At 30.8% G+C, this 9645-nt stretch overlaps 1 protein-coding gene across 2 annotated transcripts in view; it reads left to right on the plus strand.

Annotated features, from left to right (window-relative positions):
- LOC106875338 (FMRFamide receptor-like) overlaps positions 1-9645 on the plus strand; it is a 558102-nt gene that overhangs the window by 454248 nt on the left and 94209 nt on the right. For both annotated transcript variants that reach the window (XM_052966544.1, XM_052966543.1), the window contains exon 3: positions 2559-2584. The gene's annotated coding sequence lies outside the window, so the exon portion shown is untranslated. The remainder of the gene's footprint in view (positions 1-2558; positions 2585-9645) is intronic.

The following is a 9645-nucleotide window of genomic DNA, read 5'->3' on the forward strand; positions in this document are numbered from 1 at the left end:
TATATATATATATATATATATATATATATATATATGCATTTGTATATATGTATGTATGCATGTATATTTATCCGTCTGTTCCTTGCTTCAGTGGAGTCTGTGGTATTGTACGGGTCTGAAATTTGGACACTGACCAAGAAATTCACTCAGATATGGACGGCTGCTAGACCGAAGTGGTGAGGATGGCTTTGAGCATCAATCAGTGTACACTGAGAATGAAAAACTCAGTACTGTACGCGAGCTTCGCAATACATACTTCACATGTACAGAAGAGACTTAGGTTAGCTGAATATGCTCACCGTCATTAAGATTTGATACTGCACTAGGTCATGCGCTCATATATGTATGTATGTATGCATGTATGTAATGTATGTATGTATGTATGTATGTGTGTATGTATGTACGTGTATGTATATATATATATATATATATATACAGAGATAGTCAGATGTACATATGTACGTATAAGTATCTATAACAATATATCTATATCTATACATACATACAGACACAAACACACACACACACACACACACACACACACACACACACACACATATATATATATAGGTATATATACATATACGTATGTACACACACGTGCACATAGCACACACGTACACGCATACACATATATATGCATACCAAAGTATATATGTATATATATGTACGTGTACTTACGTAAACATATATGTATGCATGCATGTACATATATGTATGTACATATACACACACATACCCACACACACACGCATACATGCACAAAGACTATTCTGTGTACGTGCTACTTGCAACAATTGAACAGTCGAAATTGTATGGACTATTGTAAAATATGTATTACTTTTAATTAATTTCTAGGGACAATCACAATATAACCTTTTGTAACAACCGTGGCAAATGCATGAAAATAACAACAACTAAGATACATTGCAGCAATGAAATATTTCTAGGCTACATATATCTAGGACAACTACAGTCTAATATAGTAAGAAGACTGAATAGTTGTATTAATATATTTAACAGAGACTATCAGCACGAACGTGAGGGATGGTGAAAAAGAATTCTCAGTCGTAATGTTGCGAGTCGCAAAGCGTTTCTTTTAGCGGCTCTTTGAAGAACAAGGCTTTGGAATGAAAAATATCAGCGAAGAACGGGAATTAGTGGCGGGCATTGTTCACTCTACAAAATATGCATTTGGTAAAATTTAACCGAAACTTTTGTTTGCTGGAGGTTCTAGCGATTACTATAATAGTAGAATGTGTTAGAGCCCGGAAAACCGATTTTAAGGAAGTTTACAATACTATAAGCAATAAAAACCAAATTGTTTTACTTTTTTTTTATCCAACTATCTTAATTAATGTAGTACTCAGTTCACATTTTGTCAGTAGATATAGGCCATCATCCGATCACGACTAGAACATTTAATTCAATAGCTTTATAGTCAGATCTAACTAGGAACTAAACTGCAGAAACATATATATTTATTGTCTACAGATGAGATCCAGACATTCTCCGTATGGGCATAGTGCTCAAATGATTCAAACTTAGACTCCGATGTCTTTATAAGGAATTGATTCTACAAGTTAAAGAGAGGCTATAAGAAGGATCAGGTTGAGCGGGGATAGAGGCAATTATGAGGATCAAAAATAGACACATTATACGTATTAAAAAGGTGGAGATCTTCAGATAATGAATTTTTAATTATAAATACGTAGATATTTACGTTAATAGGTCCAGCTCACACAGAGTACAAACGACAGAAAATTAAAGGGGCGGACGAAAAGTATTATAAATCCGTCTCTAACCCAATGTCGGAGGATCGTCTTATCCAATGTTAATTGGACAAACATGGCTGCATATTCTAATATAGCATATTCTACTGTCTTCTACTATAGCCTCGGGTCGACCAAAGACGTCAGTGGATTTGGTAGACGGAAACTGAAAGAAGCCCGTCGCATGTATGTATATATATATATATATATATATATATGTGTGTGTGTGTGTGTGTGTGTGTGTGTGTGTGTGTGTATGTCTGTGTGTCTGTGTTTTTCCCCCCACCCAACATCGCTTGACAACCTATGCTGGTGTGTTTATGTGCCCGTAACTTAGCGGTTCGGCAAAAGCGTCCGATAGAATATGTACTAGGCTTACAAAGAATAAGTCCTGGGGTCGATTTGCTCGACTAAAGGCGGTGCTCCAGCATGGCCACAGTCAAATGACTGAAACAAAAAAAAAAGAGTAAAAGAGTATGTGTAAGCTGGACTTATTAATACAGATATCTATATATTTAAACTTAAACGTTAATCATCTGAAAGTCTTCCCCTGTTACTTTCTCTCGACTTGCATGTATACGTATATACATATTTTGTATTTCATACCTAAACTATTATATTTAATATATTTAATTTATTTAATGTGTCTAATTTGTTTATGCACATAATTACCTGCATATGTGTGTGTGTGCGTATATACATGTGTGTCTATACGAATGCGCGTGTGTATGTTAGCATATAACTATGCACGCATTTGTGATTTATGCTTTCCTTTTTCCTTTGCAGAATTCAAACCATTCACTAACAAAATGGTAAGTTCCAATTTCTTAATTTTAGAACGCTTTTTTTGTTTGGTGAATATGTCTATCAGTGTATTCATATATTAGGCACATGTGTTGATAAGCATGCATTTAAGTTCCAATTTCTTAATTTTAGAACGCTTTTTTTGTTTGGTGAATATGTCTATCAGTGTATTCATATATTAGGCACATGTGTTGATAAGCATGCATTTAAGTTCCAATTTTTTAATTTTAGAACGCTTTTTTTGTTTGGTGAATATGTCTATCAGTGTATTCATATATTAGGCACATGTGTTGATAAGCATGCATTTAAGTTCCAATTTCTTAATTTTAGAACACTTTTTTTGTTTGGTGAATATGTCTATTAGTGTATTCATATATTAGGCACATGTGTTGATAAGCATGCATTTACGTACTATGCTTGTCGCAAGTATTTTCTTTAATACTGAACATGTCTACTTGTGTAATTTTCTCAGTACGTCATGTGTATTATGCATATTTGATTTCTGTGCATTTTTTCAATCCCCACAGTATCGTCTTCATGGGAAATAAGTGGAATTATTTAAATATTTTCATTATATCAATAATTATATATACTTTTTCGTCTTTTACAAGATTCTTTTGTTGCATACTCCAGTACCTATGATAATAAAAATATAAATATATCATCGGTATATTACAAGTGTTAGCTTCTCGTTAGCTTTCCATAGAATGGCCCCTTTGATGGGAACATTTACATCCGCAGGGCAGATGATATCTTCAGTAGAGTACAGATTTTAATCCCTGTTTAGTAAAATCTCATCTGGCATATTTGGAGTATACAGAGATATTCTTCCTACCTGAATGACATATGGTATTCTTTAGTTAAAATGTGTTATTACTTTTTTCTTTGAGAATAGGAAGCTGGACAATAATTTCTATAGAAAGCATTGCAGATAACTTTAGATATAACGTCATATCTCATGAGAAGTTTGTTGCAGATATTGTTGGACAGTTGCAGCATATGGCATTGATATTCTACTCATCGAAATGGCATAAATCAAATTTTCCGTCACAGATTAGAAGTATAGGGAAACAATTTCCTCATTAACTGATCCATATCTATTTTCTTTCCTTGGACAGAAAATCTAAGCCTTCTACAGGTATAGCGTCTATCGTTGTGCTGCATGTTCTTTATTCTTCACGCATTTCTTTTTGCCCATAAGCACTCGCTGCTTATCCATTTAATGGTGGCGGTTCCAATTCCGTTTTATTAATATTTTCCGTGTATAGCTTGTAAATTCGTTTCACTACTTATTTGTAGCTATTTACCGCTCAGTATTGGGTGTTACTTGTGCATTTGTATATATAACCATTAAACTGGAAACCAAGTGAATATTGATAACATGTATGGCGCTCTAACTGATATGTATGTATGTATGTATGTATGTATGTATGTATATATGCATGCATTTGTATATGTATGTATGTACTACGTATGTATGTATGTATGTATGTATGTATGTAGGTATGTATAATGTTCAGAATTTGTCTACGATCACAATTCGAAGAAAGTAAATCAATCAACGTTTATTTAAACTACTTTTACCTTTCTCCCCTATCTCTTCACCTTTCTCTTTCGCTCTCCCAACCGCCATATAGAAAAGTGTATATACATGTTCTGTGGGTGTGTATACAACTACGTGTGTTTGTGTACGGTTTTTTCAGAAAAAAGTATACACTAATCTGTTCGTGCATTTACTATATCGCGAATTTTATGGTCGGTAGGAAGAACATAAATATTTTAATTTCATTTACATCATCGCCAATATATATATGTAGTACCATATTGATCACCAAGATTCAATTAAAATGGCTACATACGACAACTCGTTAATAACACAGCATAAAACGTGTTTACCAAAATAACTCGTTATGAAACTGTTCACCTTCGAAGAATTGTTTGTGATGGCATCTGAAAGAACAGCTTTCATTTCAAGTTCATTATTTCCGCCAAGGAATTAGAGGCGCCGCTTATTAGTACAGTTGGAATGGAATTACCGGACTTTTTCTCAATTAATCCAGCCGTATGGTTTCATGTTATAAAGTAAGAAATACTTTTAAGCTTTCGGTTACATGCAACATGATATAGACTAAGGTCACATTCTGCCAGACCTCACTGCAACAGATTAAATTATAAAATTATAACTATTATTATTCAAGGCAGAATGGAAGAGTTTATAGTTCATTAGCTCTCAGAGCTACCGAGGCAAATACAACAACTGTGAGAATATAGTGTTTCAGAACACCATATTTTCGGCAACTTCATCAGTAACCTCATCCGGAGGAAGATCAGGTTACTCCCGTTACTCTGGTTACACCAGAGGATTTCAGTTTGGATTTCAGTCTAATTAGACAAGCACTGTACACAAGATTTGCCTTTTGAATGATTCCACAAGAACAGGTTTTAATTATTTGCAACATTCAAATACCGAAAAACATGACAAAACTGCCGTGATTAAGCTAACCAGATACACAGCGGTCATACATGTCCATAGAGGTGAATCTGTCGGAAGACGAGTATTACAGTGTACAAATGCTGGCACAACTAGATATTAGGCACTTATGCTCGAAATTGCAAGCCATTTTGCTCATACAACAAGAGCAGTACATCGACAAGTATCCGGATGTACATTCAATTATAACATTTGGAAGACACATGTGCCACGTTTTCTATGCTATAGACAAACGGATAAGTACACAGTGCATTAACTATTTGTCCTGTAGTGCTGCAATTATTGTTCTGGGCGCAAATTGAATGTTAAGGTTTACGTATGAACAAAGATCATAAGGTTAGACATTGGCTTGAGTCGATTTGGTGCACCAGCATGACCGCAGCCACTTGGCTGAAACACATAAATAAATAAATAAATAAATAAATAGCTGACGTTTCTCAGTCTACAGTAGAATTGTTTTCCGACAGCCTTTTAAAGACTCACTCCAGAGACTGAATCTCTTATAATATTTTTATTTAGCGTTCTGTGATAAAAATACATCATGGTCTTCGTCATTTAATATTACATCATTGCGAATAATTCCATCTATGATAACGTTTTAATAAGATATCCCCACACACACACCAACACACACAATTATGATGATCATCATCTGAGAGATTACATGTGAGATGATCAAAGGTATAATTGAAGTTGAACAGTTTTACGTCGAAAATATGTACATTTCAATTTGAGTTAAGGGAATGATAAGAGATGAAATTTCCGACCGGAAAGAATATTCATCTCAAATGTTTGACAGATTTATTCTATTGGATACAAAAATGTTACTGAATTCCTATGAAAAATATAGGTAAAAATATTTTATTAATGCTTACAAACAATTAAATATTACATAATATAAATATAGAAACTCCGGTATACCAAAACATATAATGTCTATGAACAAAGTAATTATAACAAAATCATCACGATTTGTTAGTTTTGTTTATGAAAATATCTGTTCAAGAGACTAAAATAGTAATACCAAATATAAAAACGTATTGTACCAAGTGTAAATACTTCTCATGAAAGTTAGTTCTTTTTACGCTATCATAAATATCAAGAGATAATTTTGAGAGCAAATTTTTATAGAGCTGATAATTAAGATTATAAGACAGATCTATTGAAAAAATATCATAAGTCAATAATTGTGAAAATAGATTCAATTATGTTTTCGGGCTTTATATTTTTACATTCAATATTTAGTTACTTGGATTAATAGAATATTTAACGTCAATTCACCTTTCTGCAAAATTGCCACTTCATTGGCTGTATACATTTTAATTTGTAATATACTCAATTACACAAATTCGTTTTTAAATAAAAATTATTGCTAATGTAAATAAAATGTAAACATTACACTTAAAGTATTAAACAGACATAACAATTAGAATTTCAAAGGGGATGGTATACTGATACTTGATTATTTTCAAATTAATTACCTAATTACTAAATACATTTTAGAAACAAAAAAACTTTGTATTTGAAAGAATAATTTGTACACGTCAAATCAAATCGCTAACAACTAATTAGTATAAGACAATAGTTTATTTTAATAATTAAACGGCTGCGATATTTTAATATGTGAGAACGAGTAAATTTTCCAGGATACAATGCTAAGACGCCATTCAATTTGGCAGAACGGATTGATAACGGATTCCATGAAATATTAATTATATGAAATCATAAAATTAAAAAAATACTAACGTAGTAAGTACAAAATTAAATTTTACATTCATATTAGACATTTGTAATAATAATATAAATAATTAAATTTGTATTTGTAATTGATACAAATAAAGAAATTAAACACATGTGCACATATATATCATAACACTAATACATGTGTATTTCTGCATACAAGTGAAACCATTATACTTACGTAGCGAAATCAAAGCGAGTTACATTCAATTAAATGATTAGACACTGAAATAAATTACAATTTATATCAAAATGTTGTATAGTTGAAAAGAAAGAAGCTAATAAAATAGATTAATTTAATTGTAGGAAAGAATAAATGAATTATATTTTAATGAAATATAATTTCAAAGAATACACGGATTCAGAATAAAAGAAAGGAAAGTATACAACAAAAATGATGTCGAGAAAAAAAATTATTTAAAAGTATTTCAAAGATCTACGTAATACATGCAGATATATATTTCGCTATGAATCACGATATGATATTGGAAAAGATCCTATTAATGGATATATAATTGCAAAGAGTTCAGATTATGTCAAGAGATGAATACGCATTTTAAAAAGGTAGACACATTTGCAGATAACACAGATTAATGTCCTCATTAATACATTGCCTATTATATCATAATATTGCATACAAATATATATCACTATATGGTTTCGCACACTATTTTTGCATTATGTGCAAAGAGACTTTATATTGAAACACATCGTTTATTTGAATATTTAATGGTATCAATTACTCGCCATAATACTTAACTTTACTTAACGATAGTTGGTAGCAATTTTCCTTTCTCTTTGTCAGCATTTTTACTTGACCATTAATGTTAATTCAAGTTTAGTGCAAAAGGTTGCAGGAATAAATAATAGATTTTATTTAAAAATAAAATATTTTCTATGGTGTGTGTGTAAATGTTGCTTCTGCATTTTCAAATATGCTTCAATCTTTGTACGTCATCTCTATATTTTCTCACATAAATTATTTGCATGATGAATGTGTTTAATTTGAAGACAATACACTTACGTTATTTTATGATAGAAAACTATTTGTTTTACTGTGAGTAATTTCTACTTGGAAGAGCATGACAACTAAAACCGACATGTTTTCCCCACCTGAGGTTAAACGTCCATGCAGAATCATATCCCTCTATAACCTTTAACTTCCTGTGTCATCTGATATATCTTTTTGAAATATCTTTGCCGTTCCTTCTTCACGATTGTCATTCATAAACATGTTTTTTGTAGATTGCCTGAGATTACAACCAAATTCAGTTTTAATGGGTTATACAGATTAACTTTTGTTTGTAATCCTAGAAAAGTGTTCGGGATCGTGTTGAAATATTTAAAGATATTTTCCTAGCTCTTTTGTTCTGACACATGCCTTTACATTACTTGAAATGTTGATATGAGGCATTGGCTGAAATTTAATATTCAATGTTGAAATGAATGTTTCTCACATGAACACATTTTAGCCATAGTATATGCAAATAATTTTCTCATTAAAACTTGCTGTGTAACTTTGTTAAATATGAGGTATTTCAAACAAATCTCAAAAAGAAAGATAGTCATTAAAATTGTATATGGTCAATGACAAATATACATAATCTGAAGTACATATTTTGGATTATTTTGAATATGAGATTGAAAGTTTGGGGTTTACATTCATGTTGTAGAAATGATAATGCAGAAATACATAGAAGCCAAACTTTTCTTTAATGGTTTAATGTTGTAGATATGCTCAATATACGTTCAAATAAAATTATTGTTACAAAAAATGCGTAGTTTTATATTTGTGTGAAACATAATGTAAATGAAGCAAATCCATTTGCAACAAAAATATTCTAAATGGTATTAACAGTAAAATATAATTTGTATATTTCATCATAATGCGTTGAACATGACATTTTATTATTTCATATGCTGTTGAAAGTATCTTCCACAGATCTAATCACAATAAATATTTAATTTTGAAAAAAAAAAACAAAAAAAAAACATATAGCATAAATTTAAAATCAAATGTACAATAATAAGTTATATTTAGTATAGAAGAGACGAAAATGCAAATAAACTTCATTACGATAAATATTTCACTGCTCCCAATATAGCGAATGCCATACATTAAATAATGTAGCGTCGTATTGCTCGGTCATTTGTTAATAGATGCTACAATTTCGGCACATTATAAAGATTGGAAAAAATATTGAAACTATATAGAATTTGATAAATTGCTGAAAGTAGGAAAATTAAACCATAAATGATTAAAGCAAACATAATTTGACTAAAAAATTAAAAACTAAATTATTATTATTTGTAAGGAGATATTACAAAAAGGATAAATTTCAACTAAGTAAGAAATTCAAATAAATTAACGAAACATATGCACACAGTAAGACAGAAACGCTAGTGTATATATACGCAATTTGATCAGTCTAATGCACCAAATTACAGGAATATAAATTTCTTTATATCGAATTGTGTACACATAGAGTAATTAGATGAGGAAATAAATTAAAATTTATAAGTATAAAACATTTTGAAACATATACAAAGTTAATACATCAAATAATTTAAAAGCAGGAAGTAAAAATGAATTACATAGCAAAATACATTTGAGAGAAAAGGAAAGCAAAACAAAACAACACGCTCAACACGAAATGGTATGAAGCAGTAACGCAAAATTATAAATGCTAAGAATAAAATTAATTAAAAACAATAAATAACGATGTATATCTTACAGGCCTACTTGTATACTTGACAATGTTTGAACTAAAAGTGTGATACATGTGTGTGTGTATATCTGTGTGCGTGTATATGTATATATATACATACATATATATA

The sequence above is a fragment of the Octopus bimaculoides genome, chromosome 3 (assembly GCF_001194135.2).
Source record: "Octopus bimaculoides isolate UCB-OBI-ISO-001 chromosome 3, ASM119413v2, whole genome shotgun sequence".
Lineage (NCBI taxonomy): Eukaryota > Metazoa > Mollusca > Cephalopoda > Octopoda > Octopodidae > Octopus > Octopus bimaculoides.